At 42.7% G+C, this 16,780-nt stretch overlaps 1 pseudogene; it reads right to left on the bottom strand.

The window, feature by feature from the left end:
• Positions 1-1,702: 1,702 nt before the first annotated feature.
• On the bottom strand, positions 1,703-8,962 carry LOC132891181 (E3 ubiquitin-protein ligase TRIM39-like; annotated as a pseudogene).
• Between the last annotated feature and the right edge of the window lie 7,818 nt (positions 8,963-16,780).

The following is a 16,780-nucleotide window of genomic DNA, read 5'->3' as shown; positions in this document are numbered from 1 at the left end:
AAAATTCCAACATGAACTGTAAGAGGAAAACTGGATCGTGTTCGTACTCAATAATGGTCTCAAAAAAGACACAGTGCTAGTTTGTTTAGCAGAGGTAGCTGGATGGAGAAATTTGTCCATTTCTGTAGCCCTTGTTTTTCTTTTTTGCCCCCAGGGTTGATCTATTAGAACAGCCGTAAGCAACACAAACCATCAGCACTTTTGCATCGTGAGTGGTCGTTTGCAAAGAACCCATGGCTCCAAGTTAGTTTAGGCCAAAGATCATTATGCTCACTTAAACGAGTGAACGATAATGTACAGTAAGCTGGTTGTTATCATGAAATACACCCTGACAGGGTGATGCAGGAGTCCAACACAAAGCAGAGAAGGTCTTGAATCACCCTGAAGGCATTTTATTTTGCGATAAGAATCGGCTCACTATACATTATCCCATTTATTACACAGTTACGTACTAAAAAAAACTCAAAATCTGACAAAATATTGTTTTAAAATGATTTTATTGCTTCTGGTAATGTCGTGGTCCATAACAACAGTTTGTAATAAAGAAAAAACAGACTGTAAACCAATCAGAATCAAGTATTTAACAAAGCTTTGTAATAATAATAATACAACCCCAATTCCAAAAAAGTTGGAACACTGTGTAGTGGGAAGACATGGGACAAAAATAAAATACCTAGGCCTAAATGTTTAATTTTTATTTATTATAGTCGAGACAGATCTTGTCATGTTTTAACCCATATGATACAGCAGCCAGGGATAATGGATGAGAGTTAAATATAACTTGCGGTTAAATGACGATAGAGAACATTGAGAAAATTGTTGCTTTTAACACCTTTAATGACTGACTCTCTCACCTGCCTCTCTCTCTTCCACATCCTCTCAGTGATCACTTACACACACATTAAACTGAACACATCCCTGATACTAATCATGAAAATAACAACAACCACTGCACACATCTGTACAAATATATAACTGTGCACATCATGAACATTTTAACTGTTAATAATAAACATTACACAGATTACAGATATATTTATTTGTGCATATTTTAATTGTCCCATTATGCAGATTAACAATGTTTAATATCAGAATGAACAAAATGAATTTATTTCACTCAGAATTGATTTGAACTTGTGAATCATCACCTAATGCAGCATTAACATACAAATCCATCTGATCTTTACAAAACCACAAACTGCTGGTGGAGGGAAACTTAGAGCTTGAATTCTCCTCCACTGCACAGTTTCACACACACACACACACGTTTAATCCAAGAATAACAGCAAACGCTAACAAGTACAAATACAGGCAAGACATGAGCTTTCAAATTCTCAATTTATTTAAAATACATCAATAAAATTAAATAATCTTTTCAGCTCATTCTGCATTTGAACACTTTTGTGATTTTAATTAAATGCTATGTCGTAAGTTTGAGTTAATACCTTGTTATTTCAAGACAGTGTCATTATTTCACTTATTTTGACTTCCTCTTGCTTTCAAAATATATTTTATTATTTGAGTTAATTCATTATTTCAAGATATTCTGTCAATATTTTGAGTTGATTCACTTGAAAATAAAAAAAAAATCACAGTGTGTGCTTCAGGGTTTCCAAAAGGGGGAAAAAAGACTGACACAAAGAACACTAATCTTTTAATCTGCAGTATTTTATTAATGAACTGGAATAAAACAACATCAATGCTAACTGATCTGATTCACTCTTACAGAGCACTCAAGTGGGAGGATCTTGATGGAACCATTAACACATAGGAATGGCAGTAATTTATCAGTAAATGTGTGTGTGAAAGTGTGTAATTGTGTGTTCGTGAGAGGGTCGGAGAATGACAGTTTTCCTCTGTCCCAGTCCAGCTTCACTCTGATCCTCTGGAGTTTCTGTGCTACTGAGAGCTGAGTGTCTGGATGTGGTGTAGAAACTGCGCAATATTTATCACCAAAATACCACACACACCAGATTCCACTTCTGGAGAATATCCCCCCCTTCCTCTGAGCAGATTCTGTCATCACACCCACACTCCACCACGGACAGTCTCCAACTTCCACATCCCAGCAGTGTGTCCCCGAGTTAAAGCCCTCAGATCCCAGGATACACCAATATTTATCAAATCTCTCTGGATTATCAGGAAGTTTCTGTTTCTCATCGCTGCGTCTCACACTTTTCAGATCATCAGATACAATGAGTTCAGGATGAGCAGTGTTGGGGTCCAGAGTTACAGGTGCTGAAAACACACACACACAGAATTAAGAGTCTTACTGCATAGGTGTAGAATTGGGTATGGACGGTATGGGCGTGTCCCGACCGATATTTCTGACTGAAGAAAAAAAATGGCGGTACACAAATGGTTCCTGTAGGTTTCCACTGGGCGAAACAGCATGCAAAATTCCCTCATGAATATTCGCTCTCAAACATTTTCACGTAATAAGCAAAACAGCCTCCGCCTTCTGGATCAGAAATGTTTGGTTCCTCCCGCCTCTCTTTTGAAAACGTCCCATACCGAGAACACACATCCGCTGAACTGATTGGTTCTCGAGGGGCTTCATTTGAAAGTGGGGGCAAAAACTTTTCTCTGTAGAACCCTGTCACTCCCTCCTCCCCCCTCCGCTCTGGGCTCAAGAAGACAACAGAAGGGCAATAATATAAACAACAACCAATCAGAATTCAGATACAACAACCAATCAGAATTCAGATACAAGAACCAATCAGAATTCAGATACATTCTGTTGCGAAGTAAAATTGTAACCTTTCAACGTGTCAAAAAGGTTCTCGAGCCCTCGTCCTGTTTTACCGTTAGATCAATCACATATCAGCTTAAACTAGCATTCTAACACTAGTGAAAGATCCCACAGAAGAGAGCCGACTCCCCCTGCCAGCCTCATGGAACGCAGTGTTTAAGGCTCCGGATGTGTTTTACTTCCATTGATGAGGGAAAGGAACATACACCCTCCCAACAGTCAATGCGTTATTCGCTTGTAAAACACATTTGCAAATTGGTAGAATGAGTTAATCATCATGTAACCACTGATCCTGTTCTACAAGGTCACAGGCAAGCTGGAGCCTATCCCAGCTGACTATGGGTGAGAGGCGGGGTACACCCTGGACAAGTCGCCAGGTCATCACAGGGCTGACACAGACAACCATTCACACCTATAATCAATTTAGAGCCACCAATTAGCCTAACCTGCATGTCTTTGGATTGTGGGGGAATCCGGAGCACCCAGAGGAAACCCACACAGACATGGGAAGAACGTGCAAACTCCACACACAAAGGCCCCCGCTGGACTTGAACCCAGGACCTTCTTGCTGTGAAGTGACAGTGCTAACCACTACACCACCATGCTGCCCAATGAACTGCATATTATTATTATTCATGAATTATTACAGTTCTGAACTTCAAATTTTAAAACTCTGGACTTTGGAGAGATGATGGATACTCTTTTGGTGGAACACAACAGAGCAAAATATTGCGACTCTATAATGTTGACCTGAAGTTGGCGCCACTGGGGGTTGGCATTGGGTTTATGTCCCCACCAATGTTAATACCAAACCTAAGTCATTGTCTTACCGTATTGGACGGTGTACTGCATCTTCTCCCAGACTCTGAACTGCAGGTTGGCCAGATGTTTTGCCACATGGATCAGTGCTCCTGAAAGCTCCTCTGGATGCTGCAGTGTGCTCTGGGCTCTGCAAAAACATTCAGGAGTCAGTGTTGCTGTGGGTTTGGATTCAGAAACACAGAGAATGGAGAGAGACAGGGAGCACATCACTCACCTTTTCACTGTGGCCTTGTAGTTCTGTAAAACAACAAAGCAAACATCAGTGGATATGCATGGATTAAAGCAAAAAAAAAAAAAATCATCTGACTGAGAAAAAAAAAAAGCTCCATGTCGTTGGCCCCTACCACGTCAGCAATGCGTCAAATTTTAAACGCCGTGTTGTCCATTATCCCCTCGGCCCCTACTTATAGTACATTTACATAATTTTAACAATGACTAAAGCTAAGGCAAGACTTTACCATGGTCATTACTGGCTATAAATGATGAAAAATCAAGTTTTCAGCGCAAAGTGCAAATTTATTTCAACAATACTTTAGTAATGCACAGCAGTGGTTCAGAGAAAAGTGCAAGTGCAGTCGAACTAGAACCATGCTTTCAAAAGAGTGGAACAGAAAGAAAAATAAGAAAATCTGTTGAAATAAAGCCAGGAAGCAAGAAAAGTAAAGTGAAAGTTCACTTTTTCTGCTTCTTCGCAGTGAAGCCAAGGCATCTAGTTTGGCAACACCTGATGCCTGTTTTTGTTTCTTTTTCCTTGGCACAGCAGCAGGAGCTTGCCATTATCGCCCATTTCATTTTGCCAAGCCCATCTCCACTTATTTTTTACCGTTTTGTCGATGTCTGACACATCTGTGCCTTCATTTAAAAGAAGCGCGTCCATGCTGGCAAAACCGAAAGTAATTTGACGCGCTCTAGTGATGGAAATCGAAGGGCCTATGTCAGGTGAAATATGGCCTTATACGCAGTACTCGAGTTGAGGGGGGGATGTGGGGGGAGGCATCCCCCTTCTGAAATAAAAATCTCAAATCATCCCCCTTATAAAACGGCCATCCCCCCCCCATCACATCCCTTGTGCCATTTTACCAATTAATGTGGAAATTAGCCTACTATTATTTTAACAAATATTACTACCATTTCAACATTAGAGGCTTTGCGCAGTGATAGCCTACATGTAGCCAGATAAAAAAGACGCATATTTATTTATTCGGTTGCACCTCTCATTCACACCTACAGTACCAGTCAAAAGTTTGGAAACGCCTCTAATTCAGTGGTTTTTCATTATTTTAAAATTTTCTGAATTGTAGATTAATACTAAAGTCATCGACATTATGAAGAAATGTATATGGAATTATTTGGTAAACAAAAAGAGTGTTAATCAAACCAGAATATGTTTTATATTTTAGACTCTTCAAAGAAGGCACCTTTTGCTTAGGTGGCAGCTTTGCACATCTTGGCATTTTCTCAGTCAGCTTTATGAGGTAGTCACCTGGAATGGCTTTCAGTTTACACCTGTGCCTTGTCAAGAGTTAATTTCTTGAATTTCTTGACCTCTTAGGCTACATCCACACGACAACGAGATTTTTTTTTAGCGGGTAAAAAAAATATCGCGTCCACATGGGCAACGGATCAGTAAAATATCAGGTACATATGGCAACGCAACGCTTGCTGAAAACGATGCAATACACATGCCACACCTCTACGTGCGCTGTAAGACGGTCCCATCGGAGACACCAGAACAATAGAAGAAGTAGGACGCATGCGCATAAACCCCTTCTTCTACCCGGCGTGCTGCTTGTTCTAGTCATGTGGTTGTGACGTCATTGTAAACAAATCCGTTCTACTCATCCAGACGACTTCGCAACGGCGCCGTTGCCAGATTTTTCCACTCTGGAAACCGTTCTCAAAAAATATCGTTTTGGGGCACCCAAAACACCGGTGCCGTGTGGACGCCAGGCCGAAACGATAAAAAATTTTATCGGATTCACCTGAATCCGTTGCCGTGTGGACAGGGCCTTAATGTGTTTGAGACCATCAGTTGTGTTGTGAAGAGGTAGAGTTGGTATACAGTGAATGGCCCTATTTGAGTACTGCTCTAATCCATGCCAAGAACTACTCAACTAAGTAAAGAAAAACGACAGTCCATCATTACTTTAAGAAATGAAGGTCAGTCAGTCCGAAAAAGTTTGGGATGAGTTGGACGGCAGAGTGAAGGCAAAGCAGCCAACGAGTGCTCAGCACCTCTGGGAACTCCTTCAAGACTGTTGGAAAACCATTTCGAGTGATTACCTCATGAAGCTGATTGAGAGAATGTCAAGAGTGTGCAAAGCTGTAATCGAAGCAAAAGGTGCCTACTTTAAGAATCTAAAACATATTTTGGTTTGATTAACATTTTAAAAAGTTTACTAAATGATTCCTTACATGTTGCTGCATAGTCTGGATGACTTCAGTATTCATTTACAATGTTGGAAAAAAAATTTAAAAATAAAAGCATCGAATTTGAAGGTGTTTCCAAACTTTTGACTGGTACTGTATACGGAGGTTTCAGTCACTGAAAACAGCTACTTTCGCAAACTCGGGGCAGAGTGGAGATTTCTGAAAACTCCATCTTCAGACACTCGTGTAAATCGGGAAAACGAAGCAACAGTGGGCGAGAGGGCGCGCACGAATATAATGAGTCATAGGTGTGAATCTTTCACCGAATGCCAATTGTCCCGGTTCTTCATGAAATCGCACGCGCACGCACAAATTCATTAGGTTAACTTTCAAATAACTGTTCTTGTGCACTTGCGACACCGGAGCCACTTTCCTGAATTTTGAGCTTCGGAGTATTGGCTTCCACTGTTTTCTGACCTTTTGTGCTTAGTGAATGAGACACTTCATTACACTCCACTGACCGACTTCCAATTCCAGACTTTTTTGAAAATGTAAAATATAGGCCTACGAGATTTTTTTTGGGACTTAATTCGCGTTGGTCCTTCACTATTAATTTTTGAGACTGACGAGGCACTAAATACTGTGGAATTATTTTCTCCTTACTATGAAGTTTGGCATCTTAAACAAGTGTCGGGAAATCTTGCAGCCCGACTCTGCAGCCTCCAATGTTTAAGCAAACTGCTGAAACCATAATGTTTAAAGATTAAATCGTAGGTTAATCAAACCAAAGAAAAATACAGCCTTTCCAGAACGTTGTCTGCCGAAGCCTGTTTAACCTACAAAAGGCTTAATAGCATAGGTCTTGCTGCGGCTTCAATAGGGCTGTTTAGATTTTTTACCTGATCACCTTTCAAGAGGCAAATATCATCATTATTATTATTACTACTACAATAGGCCCAGTATTAGTAGTAGGCAAGTAGTTGCCTAGTAGTAGGACAGCCAAATTGTTTCATCAGTGGAGCCGCCGTTAAAAGGAAACTGATGCGGCGCGCCGTGGCTCGCCTCGGGTTGAATCGCATCCCGAGGCGCGGGGCTGGCCCGCCCTGGCAGCGCTGGTTCGTTGGGGAGAGGGCAGAGGTCGCTGGCTGCCAAGTTTGGGGAGGCTGGGACCTCCCATGGCCGAGTTACGAGCGTGCAAAGTCGGGCTGGAGCTGCCGATAGAAACGAAACTCAAGCCGAGCACCGCGGTTCGCTGCCTACGCCTAGGCTCACTGGGACTAGACAGTAGCGTAGGCTGTATTTATTTATTTATTTGCGCCTATATAGCGCAACAACTTATTCCTTTACATATACTCATAGCGGGCGGCACGGTGGTGTAGTGGTTAGCGCTGTCGCCTCACAGCAAGAAGGTCCGGGTTCGAGCCCCGTGGCCGGCGAGGGCCTTTCTGTGTGGAGTTTGCATGTTCTCCCCGTGTCCGCGTGGGTTTCCTCCGGGTGCTCCGGTTTCCCCCACAGTCCAAAGACATGCAGGTTAGGTTAACTGGTGACTCTAAATTGACCGTAGGTGTGAATGTGAGTGTGAATGGTTGTCTGTGTCTATGTGTCAGCCCTGTGATGACCTGGCGACTTGTCCAGGGTGTACCCTGCCTTTCGCCCGTAGTCAGCTGGGATAGGCTCCAGCTTGCCTGCGACCCTGTAGAAGGATAAAGCGGCTAGAGATAATGAGATGAGATATACTCATAGCACAAGAAAGGGTTCAACAACAGGCAATCACAGCAGCTTGGTGAAGTTCTAAATCACATCAGTGTCAGACCTATGGGCCTACCCCCCCCCCCCCTTTTTTTTCTTCCTTGGATCTGCATCACTCTCATTATTGACCTTTAGCGCTCTCAGTTGACGGAAATCCGTCATAGCGACGGAAAACTTTAATCCATGGATATGATTTACATTTTTTCACCAATGAAATGTGACATTTCTGATGATGGAAAGAAGTTTTATTTTCTCACAGTATAAATACTGACTAAATGACCCTCACTTGTAGCAATGAAACGTCTTCAGTTCTCATCTTCACTTTTATGGCTTTGATTTTGCCTGAAAGAGATAATATATCTTTGCTCAGCTTCTCAATCTTCTCCTTCATCATCTGACTCTTCTGCTCCTCTTCCTCTCTCAGTGCAGTGATCCTGACTGCCTCTTCATCTCGTAGAAACTGGTGAAGCTTCTCAAACTCCTCCTTAATCTGACGCTCTGTGTGTTGGGCCTGAATCTGCAGTGAAGAGAAAATCAAATGAAACATAACTGATTATGCAATGAAACAAAATACAATTATAATATCAAACCCATGTTATTGATTCTAACCTTTATATGTTCTGCAGTCTGACTCCATTTCCATTTACAGTCTAAGTATCTTCAGTTTCTCCTGTAGGGGTTTCAGTGCAGTTTTGAGCTTCTCCTGAAATAAATTAACACGCTGCATGGAGTCTCTGTGTTTTTGATATTATTTGAACTCAGATGAACTAAATTGATTACAAAGTAATTGTCATAATTATGAACAACAGCATTTGTTCACGTGACCCATGAGTTCATATGTCCATTTTATTTACCTTACAGTCTGTTACTGCCTCATCAATGGGGCAGAATTTGTGGTTGGTGTGTTTTCTTGAATCTCGACACACCACACACACCGGCTGTTGATGATCCAGACAGAAGAGTTTGAGTTTCTCACTGTGCAGACTGCAGACTGTTTCAGACCCTGATGAAGATCTCTGACTTCTCTCCTGTAAGAAAGTCTCACACAGGTTCTTTAAGGCCAGGTTTATGGGAGGAGACTCCATAGATGACTTCCTCCTACAAACAGGACATTCTCTGGATCCTTTGGTCTCCCAGAACTGCTGCAAACACACTTTACACACACTGTGACTGCAGTGCAGAAGAACAGGATCCTTGAAGATTTCACAGCACACAGGACAGGAGAAATCCTCCTCTGAAAACTTAGAAGCCATTTTGTTTGCTGACGCTGTTGTTCTCTCTTGTCCGAATGCTCAGAGTTTCACTTCTGTGAAAAGTAATCACACCCTGATTTCAGGATTCTGTAAAGCTAAATAGATGACTTTGTAGGTTCAGTTAATCATCACTTCCTTTCACTGTGCTGAAAATGAGACTCGGATTTCTCCATAAACTGAGAATAAATCTCAACTCACCAGAGCAGAACACTGCAGGCTGTTAATGAAGGACTTCAGTCATGTCACACTTGGCACTTCCTTAATAGGAGGAGTTTTCGAGAGACACATTATGACCTGTTACACTCCTCAGTTACATCAGAAACAGCACACGGCACTTACTTATGTTTAAGCACTGAGCATTAACTGTAATTTTGGTGCAAATTTATCCAGTGATGAATTTCACTCTTCTGAACTGAAAATAATGTTTCACTTCTGGAATCATTTAAAGTCGATCTTGCAGTTTCAGACACAAGACCCAGAATGCTCTAATCATCAGTGGGATGAACTGGATCTCAGTCAGAAGAGTTATAAGCTCTTATAAACAGCAAATGATACTGCACCTTATCCTCAGACCTGAATAAGGAAGACACCCACAGGAAACAGCGCAATGGCAAATAGTCACATACTGTACTGAGTGAGTTTATAGTTTTTAATAATATTTACTCTACATAACACAGTTGATGCAAATCCTGTAGTGCTACAACTGATACAAGATGTTGATGATCATAAATGGAAAACATTTACCAATATTGAATGGCAAATGATATTCATCATATTTGTATAATATTGTCTGATATTTTGTTGCATTAACCATTTTATAGAAGGGGGTCAGTTGCAACATTTTTCACATTTAAAAAAAAAAATACAAACTTTGTTTCCAGAAAAGTAGGGATATTTTCCAAAATGCAATAAAAAAAAATCTGATTTGTTAATTCACGTGCATCTTTATTTAACTGACAAAAGCACAAAAAATATTTTCAATAGTTTTACTGACAAACTTAATTGTATTTTGTAAATATAAATGAAGTTCGAATTTGATGCCTGCAACACATTAAAAAAAAGTTGGGATGGAGGCAAAATAAGACTGAAAAGTTTATAGGATATTCAAATAACACCATTTTGGAAGATTTCACAATAAGGAGCTTAATGGGTAACATGATTGGGTATAAAAGGAGCAGCACCAAAAGCTCAGTCTTTGCAAGCAAGGATGGGTTGTGGCAAAATTTGTGACAGAATTGCTAGTTATTAAAAAAAAAAAAAAGTCTCAATGCAAGATTACAGAGAATTTAGCTTTTTCAAAAACAACAGTACATAACATTTTGAAAAGTTTGAGGGAATTCGGAGACATCACAGTGCATAAAGGGCGAGGTCGGAAACCACTGCTGAATGACCTTCGAGCCCTCAGACGGCACTGACTGGGAAACTGTCATGCTAATATAACAAATACAGCCACATGGGCTCAGGAGTACTTCGAAAAACCGTTGTCACGTAACAGACTCAGGAAATTATGGATTACAGCTTGAAAGTTCCGACACGCCAATTAGGCTTGGGCGGTATGGTGAAAATATCGTGTACGACAAAATACCGGCGATATTTTTCATACCGTCAAATAAATATATTTGTATTTTTATCCAACTTACTCGAAACGACTGCAATGTCATTTTATTACAGTACAACCGTCTCTGGTACAGCGCGCGCAGGCCACTAGATGCTGTTGACCCACAAACTGCCAAAGACTCTAGAATCTTTGGTCAACAGGCAGCAGCGACAGTTGGCCCAGTCAGTGCGTGAGGATAGCGACTGTAAATGATGGCGGTGTGGAATTAGTCAAAAAGGCCAATGCCTCGGCCATTGTCTGGGAGCATTTTGGTTTTCTGCCAAATGATAAAGGTGAGCCGGCCAATTCCACCGAAGCTATATGTGCTATATGTTATAAGAAAGTCTGTGCTAGAGACGGCAACACGTCGAATTTGCACTCTCACCTCAAAGTATACCATCCTGCAACATACCAGACAGTGAAGTGAACTCCGAAGCAGATCAACCAACCAACAGTCGCTGGATCTTTTGCGAAGGCAACAAAGTACAAAAAGGACAGTCTGAGGTGGAAGGACTGCACTAAATCGATTAGCAAATACATAGCAGAAGGTATTTTGTCCTTTCACATAGTAGAGAAAAAGTCTTTTCCTCAGATGGTGAAAACGTTTGACCCTCAATATGAGTTGCCTGGAAGAAAATACTTTTCCCAAACTGCAATACCAGACCTCTACAGACAAGTGCGTGAGGAAGTAAAAGTGTCAGTGTTGGGAGCAAGTCACTACACATTAACAACCGATATGTGGCCCTCGAAAGACATGACCCCCTTACATGTCACTGACGTGTCACTACATCTCAGCAAACTGGGAGCTAGAATCAAAATGCCTCCAAACTAGCTTCTTCCCCAAAAACCACACGACAGACAATTTGAGAGATGCTATCGAAGAGGCACTTGAGGAGTGGGGTTGAAAAAGTGTCAGCAATTACGACAGATAATGGGGCCAACGTCATAGCTGCAGTAAGGCTGCTGAATTGTCCATGGTTAAACTGCTTCGGCCATAACCTCAATCTTGCTGTAACAAATGCACTGGCAGACCAGAAGAAAAAGACTGACAGGGCCATAGGAGTATGCCGTTCCATTGTATCCGCCTTCTCACACAGCTATCAGCGACAGCGGGGGTTGAAAAAGAAGCAACAAGAGCTAGGACTGCCGGAGCGTAGTTTAATAACGGTAAGTAGCCTAGCCTACTAGCAAATACTGTAGCCTATTGCCGGAAGCTGGGGCGGAAACTGTCGTATGCTCAGCTAGCTCAGCTGGGAAACACTTGCCAGTCATAACCAGACGGTCGTAAGTCGATCGGTCGTAAGTCGACGACTACCTGTATTTCAAAAAGTGCCAGTATTAAACGTTTTTGGTGGAAGGGCAGCTTTAAATAATATTTAATGAGATTAATGTTTATTGTTAATGATTAATTTAGGAGGCGGCACGGTGGTGTAGTGGTTAGCGCTGTCGCCTCACAGCAAGAAGGTCCGGGTTCGAGCCCCGTGGCCGGCGAGGGCCTTTCTGTGTGGAGTTTGCATGTTCTCTTCGTGTCCGCATGGGTTTTCTCTGGGTGCTCCGGTTTCCCCCACAGTCCAAAGACATGCAGGTTAGGTTAACTGGTGACTCTAAATTGACCGTAGGTGTGAATGTGAGTGTGAATGGTTGTCTATGTGTCAGCCCTGTGATGACCTGGCGACTTGTCCAGGGTGTACCCCGCCTTTCGCCCGTAGTCAGCTGGGATAGGCTCCAGCTTGCCTGCAGAACAGGATAAAGCGGCTACAGATAATGAGATGAGATGAATTTAGGCCAATGCTCCATTTTGGTTGTTTAAAATACCGAAGGGGTACTGGGTAAACTAGGTCTATGGTGCGAAATATTTATAAACATCTGATAAAAACCCGCCAAGCTAACGTCAAACCCGCCCAATTTTTGTCAACCAGCCCAAGCCATTTTTTGCCCGCAAAGTAGAATTCAAAACCGCCCAATCTGGCAACACTGGTTTCCACACACTCAACTGCAGGCGGGCTTCCTCCACTGACTGAATCACGTGTTGTAAAGACGCTTTACCATAGGTCGAGGGAGGAGTCAGCAGCAGTGCTGCCTTTAGGGGTGCTTGAAAAAATTCGGGAAGAAATGGGAGCATTTGTGATGCTGCTCGTGAAATAAAATGCTAAAGAATCGTTGTGTTTCGAAATGAGATCACGTGTACAAAGACGGCTGTGCGCGCACCCTGGCAACAGAAGCAGTAAGCTTCCCAACTGATTCTGGGACAGACTAGCCCACTTATCAATCATTTAAACGTGGATATATACTGTTCTCAGCATCAACATGGCTGGTTGTTGCATGTATACGGTTGTACGAATCGCTATTCCACCGGCGGACTAAAGTTTTATAGGATTCCTAAAGGATCACACCCATTTCAGAGCAACAGACGGCGGCTGTGGCTGCAGGCGATTAAACGTGTGGACTGGAATGAGGACAAAATAAAAAATGCTCGTGTCTGTAGCGCCACTTTATATCAGGTAAGGTTATCTATCTACTGGTTTTACTGGAAGCCTTGTTTACATTAGTGATTACCTGCATGGTGTAGAATAATCATCAAAAGCAGCTTAAGTTGTTGGATAAACTGACGTTAGCTTTGGCTAGTAGCACTAACTTGCTATGCAGCTAAAGTTTTATTAGATTTGCCCATTAGCTTGCTAGGCAACACAAATGTTTGTTCTAAGCCGATCTTTGTGTACAAACAGAAGAATGGTCTATAAAACTTTAGCTGCATAGCAAGTTAGTGCTACTAGTGCTACTAGCCAAAGCTAACATCAGTTTATCCAACAACTTAAGCTGCTTTTGATGATTATTCTACACCATGCAGGTAATCACTAATGTAAACAAGGCTTCCAGTAAAATCGGTAGATAGATAACCTTACCTGATATAAAGTGGCGCTACAGACACGAGCATTTTTTATTATGTCCTCATTCCGGTCCACACGTTTAATCGCCTGCAGCCACAGCTGCCGTCTGTTGCTCTGAAATGGGTGTGATCCTTTAGGAATCCTATAAAACTTTAGTCCGCCGGTGGAATAGACCCCTTCACAGTAAACGTCATTCATACGTAAGCGGAAATTGCGCGCGCAGCCTGGACCCAAAAAAGACTCAGAAATGCCTAGTTGTTGTGTTGTCGGGTGTCAGAATCGTAGCAGTGATGGGGTTAAAATGTTCAGAATTCCAGCAGGATCTCACCCATTCCAAAAAAATCGCCGACGTCTATGACTTCAAGCCATCAAACGTGTAGACTGGGATGAAAGCACTATCAAAAATGCGCGGGTTTGCAGCGCCCACTTCATCACAGGTAAGATCAGGCTATTTATTAAATCTCTCTTTTTTATTCTTTCTAGTCTTCGTTTATTGATGTAGCAAAATACTTTGGTAACGTTTGTCTGATTAGCTGGGTCATAGTTACACAATGTAATGAATATTGTTAGCATGTTAACTTAGCTTTGCATGCAATTTTGTTTGTAGGAGAATGCCAACTTATGTTGACTGCTCTAACCTAGCTCCCGCCCCGTTCAGTTTCATTTCTGGTCTCTGCCTCTCGCTTTTTACGCAGCTCTGATTTCTCTTAGCTGCACTCTTTACACTATCATTCCTTTCATGCCATTACCTCCTGCAAATTGCTGTTTAGTGTTGGTATTTGCTGTTGTAGCTAAAGCCACATTGCCATCACATCACTGGCATAATTTGATTAAAACAAAATGAATATGAATGGCCCATTGTTAATCAAGTTGTACATGCCCACACAACATAATCATATGCGTCTAAAGACTTGTAGGCACGAAGTTTTTCGTGGGTGTACACTGAAGTCTTGTCAATAAGGTACGAGTATATATCTGGCCATTGTATACCAGGGAACTTACTAACATCGTCCGTCCACTCTTTAATTAAATGCAGATCCGGTAGGCGATGTCCACTTGTTAGAGTTAACTTATTTATGTAGCATTCTCGATCTTGTAACGACAATTGTTTGGCATAATCTGACAGCTCATAATGCCGGTCTATGGGCAGCGCCATTGTTTCTGGGTCCAGGCTGCGCGCGCATCCTGGCAACGGTCGGTTTGTTTACAAACATGCGAAGGGGTCTATTGAGGTATTTCACTCACGTGACCAAGTCATGTGACGCTGCCATTTTGGACGGCACGGCTCGAATCAGTTTGAATGCGAGGAAGGCGACAAACGAAAAACATAAAAGAAAAAGGAGCAAGATGCAGAAAACACCTTCACTATCCAGTGACGTAGGGCATTTACAGGGCGAGCAGAGGGAGAGGGATTTGCAAAAATTGAGGTTAGCAGGCTTAGAGAACGACGTTTACCTGCTTCCACCAGGATTGTTCACTGACGTACGGAAGTACACGAAGCCCTCGTCTTTACCTGACTTCGGCCCACATGATCTGTATACCTATGTCGTTAAAAACCCATCGCCATACACAGGTATTGATCTGAAAGCGTATAAGAGTTTGGATGCCTACAAATATTTTGTGTCAGGCTGGGTAACATGCCTACATCAGCGGGTCGTCCCTGGAGCCGGTGGTCGCCATCTTATTACAGCTAAGGTTTGTTCACATTTTCATTTACTTTCGGTCCTCAGGATAAGCAAAATGTTATTAAATGTCATTGAAATAACTTCTTAGTCTGTTGAGACATGGCCCGTTATAAATTTGCTGTTACCAGGCAATGACCAAGAACTGTATTATTAGGGTTGGTGTAGTTGTAGCAGTGTATTAGCAACTAGCTGTTAGCACTAGCTAATGTCAACAACAGTAACTAGTATGTTACTGTAGCAATATTTACGTTCAGTAATTTGGATGACTGTTAAAACCTTTCAGTCTCAAGTTTTTCCTTTACTGGATTTACTAGTTTACTGAGCTAGCGCGCTCGGCGGCCGAGCCCGGAGCCATCGCGCGCTCGGCGGCCGAGCCCGGAGCCATCGCGCGCTCGGCGGCCGAGCCCGGAGCCATCGCGCGCTCGGCGGCCGAGCCCGGAGCCATCGCGCGCTCGGCGGCCGAGCCCGGAGCCATCGCGCGCTCGGCGGCCGAGCCGGGAGCCATCGCGCGCTCGGCGGCCGAGCCGGGAGCCATCACGCGCTCTCCGGCCGAGCCGGGAGCCATCGCGCGCTAGCTCAGTAAACTAGTAAATCCAGTAAAGGAAAAACTTGAGACTGAAAGGTTTTAACAGTCATCCAAATTACTGAACGTAAATATTGCTACAGTAACATACTAGCTACTGTTGTTGACATTAGCTAGCTTGCCGTCCAAAATGGTGGACACCGGGGCGTCACGTGACCCTGTGACGTCAGGTGAAATACCTCAATAGCGATTCGTACAACCATATACGCAACAACCAGCCATGTTGATGCTGAGAACAGTTTCTATCCGCGTTTAAATGATTGGTAAGTGGGCTAGTCTGTCCCAGAATCAGTTGGGAAGCTTACTGCTTCTGTTGCCAGGCTGCGCGCGCAACTGTTTGATCACATAACGCTGAAAAAGGGTCTATAACAAGATAAACACTTTAACACAAGAGACCAACATTCGCAATTTACACAAAGTAATATCCGAGTCTCTGTCTAGCGCTTTACCCTGTTTCACACAACAATGACCGGAGCGACGACCAAGTCTGACCTCTCTTCTTCTTCTTCTTCTTTCAGGTTTAATGGCGGTTGGCATCCACTATGGTGCATTACCGCCACCAACTGTATTTTTGCGGAACTGCGACACTATCTAGTTGGAGTTTCAATGGAGTGACCAAAAAAAAAAAACCCAATAAATACACTAAATCCTACCTAAAAGGCCTGTATTTTTAAGGAACTCAAAAACATGCTTCCAAGCAGATGGTACTGAGAAGGCAAGTAACCTATCAAGAGTGAGCCTAGTCTCCCCTAGCTCTCTAACTCGTTCTAACAGAATTGCTCTCTGGACACTATAAGCTTGGCATTCTAATAACACGTGATTTACAGTCTCTCTTTCCTGACAGTAGATGCAGTGACCAGTGGCATGTTTGCCAATTGTGTGGAGGTTGCCATTTAATCTACTATGACCTATTCTAAGCCTTGTGATTACTTGTTGTTCTCTACGGCTACCGCTGCCCAGTCTTCTTGAAGGGACCTGTTTTTGAATTGCTCGTAGAAAGCTGCCCCTACTTTCCCCATCCCACTGCCCCTGCCATGCACCCAACATTTTCCTGAATATAATAACCTTGACCTCCGCTTTG

Source organism: Neoarius graeffei, chromosome 9, assembly GCF_027579695.1.
Source record: "Neoarius graeffei isolate fNeoGra1 chromosome 9, fNeoGra1.pri, whole genome shotgun sequence".
Classification (NCBI taxonomy): Eukaryota; Metazoa; Chordata; class Actinopteri; order Siluriformes; family Ariidae; genus Neoarius; species Neoarius graeffei.
Note: the sequence above shows the minus strand (reverse complement) of the source record. Positions and strands in the feature narration are given on the sequence as shown.